At 43.5% G+C, this 16,142-nt stretch overlaps 1 protein-coding gene across 1 annotated transcript in view; it reads left to right on the top strand.

The window, feature by feature from the left end:
* The first annotated feature begins 1,676 nt into the window (after window positions 1–1,676).
* Window positions 1,677–16,142, top strand: part of LOC139751384 (protein-L-histidine N-pros-methyltransferase-like) — a 770,810-nt gene continuing 756,344 nt past the window's right edge. The window contains exon 1 of the mRNA XM_071666758.1: window positions 1,677–1,799. The gene's annotated coding sequence lies outside the window, so the exon portion shown is untranslated. The remainder of the gene's footprint in view (window positions 1,800–16,142) is intronic.

The following is a 16,142-nucleotide window of genomic DNA, read 5'->3' as shown; positions in this document are numbered from 1 at the left end:
GAGTTACGATTATGAGGGAAAGGGACGTAATGAGTGTATAATGTACCGTGGGTAGAGTTGAATTACGAATCATTGTAATTGTTACCTCATGTGTATGAGGTTATGTTAAACAAATGAGGTCATGCAAACTCGTGAACGTCACCTTTGGCAAACCACATGATATGTTCGCTGCCACATAGTCTCACGCAGTGCGTAGTATGTTGCAGAGTGGATGATTATTGCCACATATCGTTTGCCTACCACGGTAGCTTGCGAAGCTCCTAATAACAGCGAACGTATTTTGTTCCTCTTTTCCTTCGCACACAGTTCACAATACAGCCTTTCACAAACTCTCCAGGGACAAGAATACATTCTCTACTTTTTATTTTTTTTTTCATTTAGCTGAAATCACCAACTTATCCTCTCTCTCTCTCTCTCTCTCTCTCTCTCTCTCTCTCTCTCTCTCTCTCTCTCTCTCTCTCTCTCTCTCTCTCCGTCTGGAGAGAACGTTGGTATTCGAGGACAAGCCGTCCATCGCACTGAACAGAACTTGATTCCCTTTCCCAGGCTTCATTTGCCCATGCGTTGGTTGACCACATGATCAGGGTTGCTCATTGCTAAACGCTAGACAGAGTAATCGATTTATTTTTACGGGTAGGAGGTGGTGTCCATATGACGTGTGTTGAGCAGTGATTGCGGTGTTGTGGAGGTGGGAAATCCATAACCACAGCAGTTATTCCGTTATAACATCCGTGTTTCGTTTTACGAATTGTTTTCATATCCATTTCGGGTCATCCGATGTTTACAGTGTTTTCTTCTCTCTGTTTTACCTTCTATCATTTTCTTTTCACACAAGACGAGTGAAATGACACGTTAAGTTCCACGTGACGAATCAACTTATGGTGTGAAGTAAGAAACTAAAAAGCAATTTGAGCACGAAAAAAATTGGTTGAGGATGTGTGTGTGTGTGTGTGTGTGTGTGTGTGTAAACAGGGTACGTGAAGGTACTGTGGCCCAACCTATGTAAATGAGAAACTAGGAGGTAAATGTAATATACAGGTAGATAGTGTTTCTGTATTTATTAGCTTGCCCTGTGTTCTGTACTTTCTGTTATTGGAATACGAGTCTTAATGATTGTGGACTTGGGTTACGGGAGAGGCATGTGATGTGGGTGTTGCTGTATACCTACTGTCTAACCCCCGGAGGGAGAAGGGGTTTTATGGTGGGGTCAGCGGCCAAGGATTGTGCCTCGCCGCGAGGGAAAACCTTCATCTACTCCATGTGGAAGGCACCCAGGGAGTAGCTGTTCAAGAATCTCGACCCCATACCGTTGTCTTCCCTCCTGGAAATGAAACACGTTACTGTTTTCTGTTGATATCCTCAATATACTCGTGGCAGCGATGTGTAAAACCTCTGTGAAGCATAAGAACACTTTATTGACCAGGCGTGGTACCATCGTGGTCGCGCTTACACATGCATCTCTGGCGACAACTGAGGGAAGGTGTGGAACGTACAGACGCGCCGTTACTCCCTCTCTGCCATCTGGCGTCGGTATTGGGCAAGAACCATCACACTCCATGGCACCTCAAGTGACACACTGCTTGGTCACCCGAAGATCAAGCACTTTCCTTTCTTTATCAGCACCCGGATATGGTTAGACTCTGACTCCATGCTCCTGTTGCACATCGAGTGACTGTGGTTACTGTGGGAGGAATCCACGAGGCCAGGTGCGCGTGGCGGCCGGCCATGGACGAGGTGGTGTGAAGCCAGTCTCCTAGTCACCGACCGAGAGATTGCTAGAAGGACTGCTACAACAACAGGTAAAGGTCTTGGTAGTAGACGAGCGGTCATGGATTGAAGGAACGTGCTGGACCAAATCAGATGGCCTGGTTATGTTTTAGGAATGACTACCTCAATGAGCTCTTTACAAGGTCTTCTTTCTGCTCCACTTTGTGTAGCTGGTACAAGCATTTGCCTCCTATTGTTATTTATGATCATCTCTTGTCTTCCTGTGAGATGAAGTTTAGAGTGAGTCTCAACTTTACCTACAGACGTGATTGCTCAGGGCTTCGCATGAGGTGTGATGATTCAGGGATACACCGTGTCATTTCAGAGGGCTGCACCTGAAGCTTAGTCATTTAGAGCTGTACATGATATGGCGGAGGGACACAGCTGCACATGTGATGTTGACACTCCACAGCTGTACTTGATGTGTTCACAGTCCTGGTCTGTACAAGAGGTGTTGACAGTCTGGGGTTGCACATGAGGTGTTGACAGTCCAGAGCCACACATGAGGTGCATACAGTCTACAGCTACACTGAAGGTGTTGACAGTTCAGGGTTGCTTTAGAGCCGCGGTGTTGATTTACAGCTAAACGCAACGTGTTGACGGCGCGGGTCTGTACAAAAGGAGTAGTGAGGCAAGACTGCACATTACCCGTTGAGAATTCAAGGCTGAGCACACAAGGCTTGGTGATCCAGTAGTGCACGCGGTGTGTCGCAGGGAGGGAGGGGCAGCACTACGCGTCCTTCGGTTTTACGCAGTCGTGACGGCAGCCTCATCGCTTCCATCCGGCAGCCTCACTTTTTACCCTCATGAATAACAAACACTAAATGATCATTAGCGGCTTCCGAAGGCTCCCTGCCTGCTTGCCTCGCTGTATTGTATGCCCCACCACCGCCTGTTCTGTCCTCACTCCCGTTTGCACTATTCTCAGCGCCCACTACTCTGGCTTTGCTGTCTGGTTTACTGTTCTCATCTCCCGGTATGCTTTCCTCAGTACCCTGTGTATAATCTCTGTGCCATGTGTATAATCTCTCAGTACCCTGTGTATGATCTCTGTGCCATGTGTATAATCTCTCAGTACCCTGTGTATGATCTCTGTGCCATGTGTATAATCTCTCAGTACCCTGTGTATGATCTCTGTGCCATGTGTATAATCTCTCAGTACCCTGTGTATGATCTCTAACACCATCTGTGTATTCACCACACATTCATTATCTTCTGCTCGATATTTACTTGCCTCAGGTGTTGTCTGCAGTCCTCACGAGTCGGACTAGTATCCGAAGCTTCGAGGTTTGAATGAGTTACGACTCGGGCTAGTATCCGAAGCTTCAGTGTGTGGATGAGTTGCTGCTACTCAGACTAGTGTTCGAAGCTTCGGTATTTCGATGAGGTACAACCCCACACCCGAGGTTTCGTTGTGTGGATGAGTTAAAAGTTACACTAGCGTCCGAAGCTTCGGTCTGTAGATGATTGAAGGTTTACAGATAATTCTTTGAAAAGAAAATGAAAGAAAATGGTAAGGTTTTAGGGTAGACCCTGAGTTCAGGATCTGTGGGAATTACCAAACTGCCAACTGAGAGTTAGTTCATCCTGCCATCGTCATGCTCTTGAAGCGAAAGGAAAAATGTATAAGTCTGAGTAAAGGTTGGAAGGTGAATTTGGTCAAAAGTGTTTACAAGTTCTTGAGTACAGTTGCCAGATTAGATTAAACAGAGCCGCACCCAAGGAGTGTTCAGTATTGATAAAACTTTGTGTGGTTATGTGGTGACTGAATTGAGCTTTTCATAGAGAAATATCATTACGGTTGTTAGGGGCGATGTGGAGAGAGGATTCTTCAATGGAGTTTTTGGTGGTGAACTTAGAACAGACCATAGGGGTATTACGATAGCGGGAAACTGCGAGCAACTATGAAAAATGTAAAAAGATCATATATATATATATATATATATATATATATATATGGTGTAGGAGGAAAGCTGCTGGAAATAGATGTTACCGGACTTCGCCTTCGGTAGGGCTGTATGGTCAACGGACGTAGAGGGGTACAGTCATGTCGCGGAGCTTTGTGCTCCAGATATGTGCGTCATAGCCTTTTTTCGTGAGTCGAAGACACAGAAACCCAGTAACAGGGATCTTGGGATTGTATATATATATATATATATATATATATATATATATATATATATATATATATATATATATATATACCAGTGAGAAACACACGTTTTGGTTGTTCGGTCTCCTGTAGCATTCCATTCATTGCTTCCTTCTCATCATCATCATCATCATCATCATCATCATCGTCAACATGTTACCTTTTCTCACACCCTCCGAGCCTGCCTCTCACCCTCCCATGTGAACGTGGCCTCGCCACTGTTGAGTTGGATCATCACAAATCATCACCCAGACAAAGATCTTTTGGGAGAGCCTAAATCATAGGTATTTTGTCCCAGCCTCTGTTGTAATATAGCCCGTAATATAAGTCGTCTTAAGGTCCACTTTACCCTCCAGCCGTGACTTACTGTATGGGGTATTTTATTAATTCTATACTGCTTCTCATTGAGCTTATTTCTGCCTCCTAAGGGTCTTAGGACTTTGTGCTCGTACAGAATACCGTACTTATTTTCCCCTGCTGACGCAAGGGGGTAAGACGGTGTTAAGCCTTTTGATTTTAAGTAACCTTTGCGTAAGGTCGGTGAGGTAACGTATTGATAGAGGGAAACCGTTGTTAACTGTATAGTTGAAATCATATAGATGAATGAATAAATAGATAAATATCAGTTTCTTAGATTTATGGCAGCCATTTCGCCGAAATACACAGTTGAGGTATTGAAGATAGTAACAGAAGTGGGAGGACATGATGGTGATTATTTAACCAATCATACAAGGGTGTAAGATTAAGATGAGCTGGATATTTCCACACTTCGGATAACCATACGTGTGAGGTACTACGTTCAGACGTTTGCTCATGTAAGAGATGACCCATCTTTCCCTAGTGAAAAATAGCTCCAGAAATTTATGAAAGTTGCGGATATTATTATTATAACTGGTAGTAGTAGTAGCAGTAGCAGTAGTAGTAGTAGTAGTAGTAGTAGTAGTAGTAGTAGTAGTAGTAGTGGTAATCTTTTGTCTCCGCTAAGCGTTGTTTTTGACTGTAGTAAACCCGACTGTGGTCTTCCAACTTGGGCGAAGACCTGTTCATTCTCTGACCAAATTTGGTTGTTTGCGGTACGTGCCTGCTGAACGCTGAGCCCCTCACACGGAAGTCAGAATTCCCCCGTGCTTGCGTAGTGTTTGCTTGCACAGACGCGCACATCATGGGGTCCGTGTCCGTGTGTTGCGGGTACCGTAGTGGACGCGGGCATCGATGGTCCGTGTCCGTGCCCTTGTGCAGTGGGTACTGTCGTGGACACATGTATCCAGGCTCCATGTATCCATCAGACTCCACCGCTCGTATTTTGAAATGTATTTTGACTCTCTCTCTCTCTCTCTCTGGATCTAGTTTCCGGGGTCCGGTAGGGCCTTCGTCATTGGGCTTGAGAAACAGACCTGGTGGTTTAAATCTGTGTAAATGTAGCGTGACCCGGGTTAATGGCCGAGTGTCATCCTATGGTTCATTTTAAAGAGACAGACCAGTCTACCTTGTGTGTGTGTGTGCCCTAGTCGTAGGCCATCTTGGATGAAAGAAAGTGAGAGTAAAAATTAATCAGGTTTTCTCAGATATTAGTAGACCTGTTTCTCAAAAGCTAGGAAGGTTATATGAAGCAATGGGTGTCATTTCGATTTTTTCCCATAAGATTCACGTGTTTCCATGTCAATCACAAGACATTTAAGGCCATTATTTCGACCAGTGGCATTCAGTCTTTTGACGTACAACATCAGAAGAAGCAGTTCGGGTCATGGTCGTTCTAACTAGCCAACTGCCGCTTCGGATGCTTATGAAGTCGAATGATTTCCTATCGACGAAATGAAAGTATTTATTGTCATTTCTCGGGGTTACATTTTCTTTTCAAGTGGAGGATGTGTTAATCACATGCGAAAAGTTAAAAGGAAAAAATAGCCATCTCGAAATGTGATAATACAAAAGTAATTTCGCTGGGGAAAAAGTAGATAAAAAAAAGATGATTCTTCATCTTTGGTTACGTTTGAATTATCATTATTCGTCACAGTTTATATATATATATATATATATATATATATATATATATATATATATATATATATATATATCCACGTTGCCTGGTCATGCACATACGTTAGCTTCAGTCATATGCAGTGTGGCTCAGGAAATAAGAACAAAAATATACCCATTGTCCATGTGACTGTGTTGCATAAGGAAACAGATTCCCATGTTAGCATTGTTTTGCTCACCATTGCAATAACTGTAGGATGGGGGGGGGGGACATTTGGATTTTTCTTGAATATGGGAAAGGATAGCACTTAGATGTGTATAAACTTCATATAAAGCGCAGCATTGCATATGAGAAATGCTTACAACACTTGTGAACAGGTTTTGGGCAGTACATAATGAGCTTGTGTAAGTGTCCAGTAGATATTTATTCCATATGTATCTCATACACAGCGTACATGTAGTACGTGCACACACCACGTATACAAGATCACATGTAATAAGTTCCCACGATATGCATTGAAGTACACAGTATATATATATATATATATATATATATATATATATATATATATATATATATATATATATATATTTCTTTCTTTCAAACTATTCGCCATTTCCCGCGTTAGCGAGGTAGCGTTAAGAACAGAGAACTGGGCCTTTGAGGGAATATCCTCACCTGACCCCCTTCTCTGTTCCATCTTTTGGAAAATTAAAAAAAAAAAAGATAATGAGAGGGGAGGATTTCCAGCCCCCCGCTCCCTCCCCTTTTAGTCGCCTTCTACGACACGCAGGGAATACGTGGGAAGTATTCTTTCTCCCCTATCCCAAGGGATATATATATATATATATATATATATATATATATATATATATATATATATATATATATATATATATAATGATATACAATATATACATAATGATATACAATACTTTTGTCGCCTGATTTTGCTTAGATTTTTTTTTTTTTTGTAGCTAGCCAAAGGTACGCTTTTCCTCGTCCCCCACATTGAAGTTTTATTTAAGGTAATGATTTTAAAAGAATGTGTCATATTTAATGGATCTCTTTACTCTTGGAAGCCCCGCTAAACATCGGTCGTAACACTGTGTAAGTTACTGTCGCTAACATCACACATCAGCACTCCAACACTCTACGTAAGTATTGTTACACCTATCAGACGCCAGCACCACCTATAGGTACTGTAACATCTGCCAGACCCCCAACACCCTCTCTATGTACTACTGTAACATCATCTGCCAAGTCTCAACACCTTCTCTAGGTGATGTAACACCTTCTGCCCGACTCCAACACCCTCTCTAGGTACTGTAACACCTTCATAACACCTTCTGCCAAACGCCCTTCTGGCTTTTATTTGGCAGCAGTGTTGCCACGCGGCCTTCCCACCCACCGCTTGGCTCCAATATTCTTGAACCCACGTTTTATAACCCAGTTATCCCTCCGTACCTCCTTCCTCATGATCTATCATTAATGTATCACGTATATATTTGCCCATTAGACGACAGGGTGACTCTGGAAGGTCCCTTTTTTGATTAGCGTTTTGCAAATGGGATCGAGAGCGCTAGACTGGCACCACTGTCTTGAGGAAATCCCGGCGAACTTCGGATCTTGAAGACATTTACCGAAGGGCTCGCGGGTGTTCCTCCGGTGGCGATCCTGTTGGAAAAGAAACCAAGAGATTCCTTATCGATCATTACCCTCAGTGGGGACGCCAGATTGTGGGAAATCTGGGCGGAATTGAGCGCATTAGCGGCCGCTCTAGCGGGGTCCCGCTGTATTTGGGAGTCGCCTTGGTGGAACGGAGTGCCAGGAGCGTGTTGACTCGAGCCTCATGGGTAAATTTACTCCCCGACGCTTGTCACTCATGACCCACGTGCATGGGTGAAGACGTGGACGTGCAGACTCACGTGCTCGGGGACTCTAACCCGTAAGGTCGACCATCAGTAAGGGTGGTTTTCGGATTCCCCCCCTTCTGGGACTTAGGTCATTTTAGTCTAGTGTTAAAGAATCACACCCGCTAAAATCGATACATTTGATGATCACGTGTTATGCGATAATGATCCTTATCTCGTCCCGCGGTAGAGACGAGTCTCACCCACGCATGGCAGGGGAAGAGAGAGAGAGAAAAAAAATAATTTGCATGTGTTATTGTTGTTACTGATACACTTACAGAAACCTTTGTTGGCGGTGTGTGTGTGTGTGTGTGTGTGTGTGTGTGTGTGTGTGTGTGTGTAGCCAGAGGAGCAAGCGATAGTTATGATAGCGTTGCTGGGGGTCGGATGATGGGGGAAGGGGGATTAAGTATACTGTGTGGTGAGAGAGAGAGAGAGAGAGAGAGAGAGAGAGAGAGAGAGAGAGAGAGAGAGAGAGAGAGAGAGAGTACTCGTGAGAAGGCAGGGTTGGTGCGTAAGGTGAGAGGGTTACTTCGGGGAAGTGTAGACCGGGGTCGTGTGAGTTACGTGTTGTCAGGCGTTTTGTGCGAGGCGGAGAGATTGTACGTATGTTTGTGGGTTGAATGCCACCAAGCCCACGTGTGAGGTGAGAGAGAGAGAGAGAGAGAGAGAGAGAGAGAGAGAGAGAGAGAGAGAGAGAGAGAGAGAGAGCTACCTGGGCTATAGGAGTGGCACTTAACCGGCACTGAAGTGCTGGCTCACTGAGCATCCGTTGCTGATCCCTCCTCCCTCCTCTCCATCCCCACCCCCACCGCTGGCCGGCAGTGCCGGTAAAATACCTCCTTGGTCGGTGGCTGTTTAGTACCTGCTAACGAGAGAGAGAGAGAGAGAGAGAGAGAGAGTCCTCCAAAAGGCAAGTGAAGGAATGAATAACTAAAAAGAAAAATGTGTCGGTGGAAATATAGATGGACATTGATAATGCGTTGGTCAAGATATATTACCTGTTGTATTGTGTGTGTGTGTGTGTGTGTGTGTGTGTGTGTGACCTAAGTTATTATGCTGGTAAGGAGAGACATTTCCTGTGATATAGTTGTTGTGGGAAGAGTGATTTCCGGTAATGTTTACATGATAGGGAAGCGTTTCGTATCAGTTTTATTAATTAGAGTAATGTTTCCAGTTTAGCGCCTTAGGTATTCTCCCTGTTTTTAGAATGAATTATCCAGAGAAGTATAAACCTTATTCTAGATTGTTGGTGGTGGTTGAGGGAGATGAGTGATTGCCTTGGTGAGAGAGAGAGAGAGAGAGAGAGAGAGAGAGAGAGAGAGAGAGAGAGAGACTTGTGTGCTCTAGTGTCTTGCCTGGGAGAGAGAGAGAGATTTCCTAAGCGTTGCGCTGGTATAAGTGATTTCTCTCAGGTCGTCTGATGTCTTTGCCGTGGCGAGGGGCCCTCAGGTGTGGTGGTGGTGAAGGGATGGCCATCGGGTCGGTCATGCTACAGCTGAGGACTCGCACACTTGCTTAAGGTCATGGTGAGACACACACACACACACACACACACACAACCCAGACTGTATGTTAAACCTCACCTTCGGTGATAGGGGTTTAGGTGGATCCCCGTTTTGAAGTCTTTATGCATCTGTGCAGTCGTCTCGGCGTTGGGTTATTATGCATGACAAACGCTTAAACTCCGTCCCCCCAAAGCGCAGTTTACTTTTGATATCCAAGTAGCGCGGCGTACCGTTTGAAGTAGTGCGGCGAGTCGCAAAGAGCCTCTCGCAAACGTATGCCTTTGTTGTCACTAACAACAAAAAACGGTTCTCAGGCTTTGAATGTTGTCGAGGATAATGACCTCCATCGTGCGAGGTCGGATGGAGGTGTTCTTGCGTCAAGGAACTCCTACCCGTCGTACAGATATTGCTTTGTAGGTGCCACCCGGGTGCTGGTACAGCCGACACGTCGTAAAGGTGCCGACAGTAACGCCCATTCAGATGTCGGCGAAATACTCAGGGAAAGATCGGAGGAACTCATAGAGACATATCGCATTTTTGTATTCTTTTTATCAGACACAACTTAATATTCTTATTTCAGGTTTACTTTCCGTGGATTGGCACCTGGAAGGATAGCCATCTTCAGTTGGGCGTTCAGCCTCGACGAAATGGATCAACTCACCTGCGTTTGCGGGAGGGAGTTGAGCTCGTCAAGTCACGGCAGCGTTCCCGCTTGTGGCTAGATGTGTTCACGTAAGATGGGCCACACACCCGAACGATTAGGGCGCGGCTCGTTTTGGTAGGCTTCCCAGTGGGGTCTTCTTGTGTAGTTCGGTCCAAAAACGCAGACCATAGGATAGCAGATTCGTCCTCATCCGTCAGTAAGTCTCGAATGAATTCTGTCATGTATTTGAGTCTTTTATGTTAATGCTCATAGAGTACGAAACAACTTTTCAGAGTTGGACACACTTGTATTGAAAGAAAGTTATGATATAACTCATATCGCAGAATCATAAGTTATATATAAAAATAAAGATATCCTCTGCGATTGTATGCAGTGCCAGGGTACACTATTTTTTTTTTTTCACCAGTGACGGTGGTAACAGCGAACACGATAGCACTTTGTTCTTAGTGAACGCTATGCTTAAACCTGCACTAAATGATGTAGTAGCTGTTGATAATATCAATTCCATTTCTGTGCAAGTTGAAGGTAAGCTTCTGTATAAAAGTAACGGTGGTATTAGTTTAAAGGCCACCTGTTAAGTCACCTGAAGTGGACGAAAGGCTGTATGACAGGTTAGCAGAAATTTGTAATGCAAACTCTTCGATTATAATGGTAGACGTAACAGGATTGATTCCTTTTTTTTAGAACCGCTGGACGTGGAGTCCCCAGACTTGTTTCCTAGTGCCCCAAATACACTTCGTTGTGATACCTACACGTTACGGGAACCTAAGACTTACCCCTCGCTACGAATGGGTCTTGTCTGTATCGTTGTGGTTGGAGAAACGCTTGGTATGAGTAATCTCCAGATAATGGCTTTTGAGGTAATTTTCGTCCATGCTTGTAACGCTAGTCAACACGGAAGTCATGACCCTCCAGATGCTCTTACATTCTGTAACGCCTCTGTGTTACGTTACAGTCTTGATCTTGTATCTTTTAAAGGTGTGTGTGTGTGTGTGTGTGTGTGTGTGTGTGTGTGTGTATGTGTGTGTACGTACGTGCGCGTGCGCCGCTGGTCATCTCACATAGCGTTGGTTTGACTCGCAGTCATTCACCACTTCTTCATTCGCCAGATAGTCTTTCGCTTAGTAATCTCTGCGAGGACGGGTTGTCGTTCCTTTGGTGATCGTTGGGAAAATTATTCGCTCGGTATTTGCTTAGCTAGCGAGTTAATCGCGTGTTGTATTGTGGTTCGTTACGATGGTATTGTAATAGATAGATCGCAGGATGGTCAGCAACTTGACGTAGCATTCATAGCCGACGTTTGGTAACGTCTTCCGTCCGTCGTAAGTCGAGCGCTACTGCAATCTGGGAAAAGCCGCCAGACGCGTGCGTTCAATTCAGGTTCGCCAGCAATATACACAGCTAGGACAGGTGATCGAAGAATCTCTCGAACGGTCAAGTTTGTTTACCAACGAAACATAAGCGATAAATCGTGGTCTTATCTCTTTTAATGTGCCATTTCATCCGTGGTGAATAGGGTTGGTCCCCCATGCAAGACAGGGAGGCCACAGACCCCCTCCTTCCTTTCCCAGGTCTTTTCTCAAACTAGGAACAGTTTCGTCTTTCGTCATAGCCATTTTATTCTTCACATGATGGTATGTGATATGAGTTCTTCCAGACAGACGGTTTATAGGTCATAACAGAGAGAGAGAGAGAGAGAGAGAGAGAGAGAGAGAGAGAGAGAGAGAACCTTGCTATATATATATATTCATTATTTTTTTTCTGTATTTACCGAAAATCAGGAAAATTCGAGTCGAAAGTTTTCGAGCATAAACGACGCAGGAACTCCCGATCCGGTCATATTTTCCGGATTACGTCGATATAATTTGGATTTGTGGGAAAACATCGGAAGATGAGTGAGATAAGGAACCTGATTAGGGATTAAATCCTCTTATAAATCAGTCGATATATATATTTTTTTTTTGAGAAAGTTGACTTGGCTTTTGGGAAATGACCTTTGAAAGGACGATGGAAAAGTGACCTTTGTAAAGTTATAAAGAAATGTGATAAACTTATCTCGCGCGGTCTGCCACACTAGGATGTCATCATATCCACTTATTATTACTCGTGTCGGTTCGAAAATCTGAATGAACTGAAATGAAAGACTATGAAATATGAAAGAGTTGCATACGCTTATGAATGCTGTTAATGTAATCACAAAACAATGGCTTGTTGTGTGAATTAAAAATCGACGCCTCCAACTGTATAAGTTAAGCGGGATTAAGGAATAGGATTATATGAAGCTGTGTCTTCTGAACATACTAGCCATAGGTTTTGAATACAGTGTGTTCAAGAAACAAAAAATGCTTATCACATTATATATCTATCTATCTATCTATCTATATCTATCTATCTGTCTATCTATCTATCTATCTATCTATCTATCTATATATATAAGGCTGAAGGTGAAGGTGAAGATTAGTATGGGTTTTCAGAAAAGAGGAGTGAATGTTGGGGTGAAGAAGGTGGTGAGAGTAAGTGTGCTTGGGAAGGAGACCTGTGTGGGGAAGTACCAGGAGAGACTGTGTACAGAATGGAAAAAGGTGAGAACAATGGAAGTAAGGGGAGTGGGGGAGGAATGGGATGTATTTAGGGAATCAGTGATGGATTGCGCAAAAGATGCTTGTGGCATGAGAAGAGTGGGAGGTGGGCTGTTTAGAAAGGGTAGTGAGTGGTGGGATGAAGAAGTAAGAGTATTAGTGAAAGAGAAGAGAGAGGCATTTGGACGATTTTTGCAGGGAAAAAATGCAATTGAGTGGGAGAAGTATAAAAGAAAGAGACAGGAGGTCAAGAGAAAGGTGCAAGAGGTGAAAAAAAGGGCAAATGAGAGTTGGGGTGAGAGACTATCAGTAAATTTTAGGGAGAATAAAAAGATGTTCTGGAAGGAGGTAAATAGGGTGCGTAAGACAAGGGAGCAAATGGGAACTTCAGTGAAGGGCGTAAATGGGGAGGTGGTAACAAGTAGCGGTGATGTGAGAAGGAGATGGAATGAGTATTTTGAAGGTTTGTTGAATGTGTCTGATGACAGTGTGGCAGATATAGGGTGTTTTGGTCGAGGTGGTGTGCAAAGTGAGAGGGTTAGGGAAAATGATTTGGTAAACAGAGAAGAGGTAGTAAAAGCTTTGCGGAAGATGAAAGCCGGCAAGGCAGCAGGTTTGGATGGTATTGCAGTGGAATTTATTAAGAAAGGGGGTGACTGTATTGTTGACTGGTTGGTAAGGTTATTTAATGTATGTATGACTCATGGTGAGGTGCCTGAGGATTGGCGGAATGCGTGCGTAGTGCCATTGTACAAAGGCAAAGGGGATAAGAGTGAGTGCTCAAATTACAGAGGTATAAGTTTGTTGAGTATTCCTGGTAAATTATATGGGAGGGTATTGATTGAGAGGGTGAAGGCATGTACAGAGCATCAGATTGGGGAAGAGCAGTGCGGTTTCAGAAGTGGTAGAGGATGTGTGGATCAGGTGTTTGCTTTGAAGAATGTATGTGAGAAATACTTAGAAAAGCAAATGGATTTGTATGTAGCATTTATGGATCTGGAGAAGGCATATGATAGAGTTGATAGAGATGCTCTGTGGAAGGTATTAAGAATATATGGTGTGGGAGGCAAGTTGTTAGAAGCAGTGAAAAGTTTTTATCGAGGATGTAAGGCATGTGTACGTGTAGGAAGAGAGGAAAGTGATTGGTTCTCAGTGAATGTAGGTTTGCGGCAGGGGTGTGTGATGTCTCCATGGTTGTTTAATTTGTTTATGGATGGGGTTGTAAGGGAGGTAAATGCAAGAGTCCTGGAAAGAGGGGCAAGTATGAAGTCTGTTGGGGATGAGAGAGCTTGGGAAGTGAGTCAGTTGTTGTTCGCTGATGATACAGCGCTGGTGGCTGATTCATGTGAGAAACTGCAGAAGCTGGTGACTGAGTTTGGTAAAGTGTGTGGAAGAAGAAAGTTGAGAGTAAATGTGAATAAGAGCAAGGTTATTAGGTACAGTAGGGGTGAGGGTCAAGTCAATTGGGAGGTGAGTTTGAATGGAGAAAAACTGGAGGAAGTGAAGTGTTTTAGATATCTGGGAGTGGATCTGTCAGCGGATGGAACCATGGAAGCGGAAGTGGATCATAGGGTGGGGGAGGGGGCGAAAATTTTGGGAGCCTTGAAAAATGTGTGGAAGTCGAGAACATTATCTCGGAAAGCAAAAATGGGTATGTTTGAGGGAATAGTGGTTCCAACAATGTTGTATGGTTGCGAGGCGTGGGCTATGGATAGAGATGTGCGCAGGAGGATGGATGTGCTGGAAATGAGATGTTTGAGGACAATGTGTGGTGTGAGGTGGTTTGATCGAGTAAGTAACGTAAGGGTAAGAGAGATGTGTGGAAATAAAAAGAGCGTGGTTGAGAGAGCAGAAGAGGGTGTTTTGAAATGGTTTGGGCACATGGAGAGAATGAGTGAGGAGAGATTGACCAAGAGGATATATGTGTCGGAGGTGGAGGGAACGAGGAGAAGAGGGAGACCAAATTGGAGGTGGAAAGATGGAGTGAAAAAGATTTTGTGTGATCGGGGCCTGAACATGCAGGAGGGTGAAAGGAGGGCAAGAAATAGAGTGAATTGGAGTCATGTGGTATACAGGGGTTGACGTGCTGTCAGTGGATTGAAGCAAGGCATGTGAAGCGTCTGGGGTAAACCATGGAAAGCTGTGTAGGTATGTATATTTGCGTGTGTGGACGTGTGTATGTACATGTGTATGGGGGGGGGGGGGTTGGGCCATTTCTTTCGTCTGTTTCCTTGCGCTACCTCGCAAACGCGGGAGACAGCGACAAAGTATAAAAAAAAAAAAAAAAAAAATATATATATATATATATATATATGAGAAGAATATGGATTTCTTTGCTACCGTGTTCCTATTCATTACTAACATTATCTTGTAACGACACGTAATTTGTGGTGTAGTTTATGCAAAGGAATACAAAGAACAACGATTTTAGTGTCATTTTTTTTTTAACCTCTCATTGTTAGAAGTCGCTGAAATTATTAGACGATGTTTATCTTACTCTTCGTAAACATGACTGTATTTGAGTTTTAGGAATGAAAAATGCATGTGGAGATGCCAGTATTTCTGTAAATTCCGAAATATAAAGGATTTTTTTTTTTTTTAGTAGAAATCTTCGCTTTTGATATTATCGACTTTTTATAAATTATAATAATTGTTAAACCCATCTTGTTCCTCACCAGCAAGATCTGGTCTCTCTCGTCCCTTGTTAAACCCATCACCTTGTTCCACTCCAAAAAATTCTGTTCAGCCTGGTGTCTTATTAAACCCACCTTGTTCCTCACGAACAGAAGGTTCACTAACCCTTTTAACACGATCAGTCACTCACCCACCGTAAGCCATGCCACTTATACACACGAGACGTAATCCTCTCTTATTCTTACACACACTTTTCTTCCTCTTTTTCTTACACAGTGGACAGATATCATTGCCTTTCTTCAGTCATCAGGCACCTGACCACATCACTCGTACCCCTAGCTTTTCTCCTCTTTATGAGCTATTCTTACTTCCTTCTTTATTAATATCTTCCTGTCTCTTATTCATCTCTCCCCTTATCTCTTAATTCTGTTCCTGTTGTACCATTAGACACGTGTCTCACCACCTTATCCAAGCAGTTTTTAGAATATTCTCTCCATTACGTGCAAGCTTCTCTTTTTCTTTTTTCCTCTCTCTTTTTAACTTTGTTACATCTTCATTCCACCATGTTGTACCTCTCTCTTTCTACAGCCTGTACATGACGCATCACACACACCTCCCGGCAGCCTCCGACAAAGTAGTCTTTAACTGCCTGTGTATCATTTCATTCTCATCCTAGACTGAATTGGATTCCCTCCGGTTTTCGCCGTAACTTCTTTTCTTCATCACTATTTCTCGTCACATGAACAACAAAGTACTAACCTACACATTGCTACCATATGATCTTACAATTCTCCCTCCCAGTCTTCGCTGAGACCATACATCATACACACTGTCATATTCCCTCACGAAAAAACAGATCAGTCATGCTCTTGTTTACCTTATCTTCCCAGTGTTTGTACTGTATATACTCATAAACATCTTTACGTTTAAAGTATGTGTTTGCAACA

This window comes from Panulirus ornatus, chromosome 11 (genome assembly GCF_036320965.1).
Source record: "Panulirus ornatus isolate Po-2019 chromosome 11, ASM3632096v1, whole genome shotgun sequence".
NCBI classification, from domain to species: Eukaryota; Metazoa; Arthropoda; class Malacostraca; order Decapoda; family Palinuridae; genus Panulirus; species Panulirus ornatus.
Note: the sequence above shows the minus strand (reverse complement) of the source record. Positions and strands in the feature narration are given on the sequence as shown.